A 690-nucleotide genomic window follows, 5' to 3' on the forward strand; every position below is an offset into this window, starting at 1 on the left:
TGTAACTTGACTGTTAGAGATTTTCAAGGGTTTTACATGAAGCTAAACAATCATAATAATAGTAATAAAAGTTAACTTGGTATAATTTAGTTGCTTAGAATGAATTTCATCTAATATAATAAAGGTGAGTGACAATGTGTCACATTTTTTCAACTTTAATAAATCCTTTCTACTGGAAGCACAAGGCCTCAAATTTTGGGAGAAGAGATTAAGTTGATTACATCGAGCCCAGTATGTAACTGGTACTAATTTTATCAACCCCGAAAGAATAAAGGCAAAGTCAACCTCGGCGAAATTTGAACTCAAGACCTAATGGCAAATGAAATACCACTTAGCATTTTGCCCGGTGTGCTAATGATTTTGCCAGCTCACCGCCTTAATATAATATAACAATATAATATAATAAATGTGAATGTCAGCGTGTCACACTTTTTCAACTTTACGCCTTGAGGCTGTAACCCAACATATCATACCATTTTGGAACCTAGCTGACTCCACGAGTAAATTAAAAACATTCCGGGCTGATACACAACTTTTTGTGACAAATTCTTTTGTACGATAACAATTTTTATAATCTAAAGGCTAACTGTGTGAGTAAATTAAAAACATTGCAGGCCGAATTCTGACTTGCAATCTTGAAATTTTAGATTTCTATGTTTGCATTACTGAAATTGTTTTCAGTGATTTTTC

At 33.2% G+C, this 690-nt stretch overlaps 1 protein-coding gene across 1 annotated transcript in view; it reads left to right on the forward strand.

Moving 5' to 3' along the window:
• Positions 1-690, forward strand: part of LOC106882727 (tetraspanin-33) — an 82,973-nt gene that overhangs the window by 17,279 nt on the left and 65,004 nt on the right. The gene's annotated exons all lie outside the window — the stretch shown is intronic.

This window comes from Octopus bimaculoides, chromosome 4 (assembly GCF_001194135.2).
Source record: "Octopus bimaculoides isolate UCB-OBI-ISO-001 chromosome 4, ASM119413v2, whole genome shotgun sequence".
Taxonomy (NCBI): Eukaryota; Metazoa; Mollusca; class Cephalopoda; order Octopoda; family Octopodidae; genus Octopus; species Octopus bimaculoides.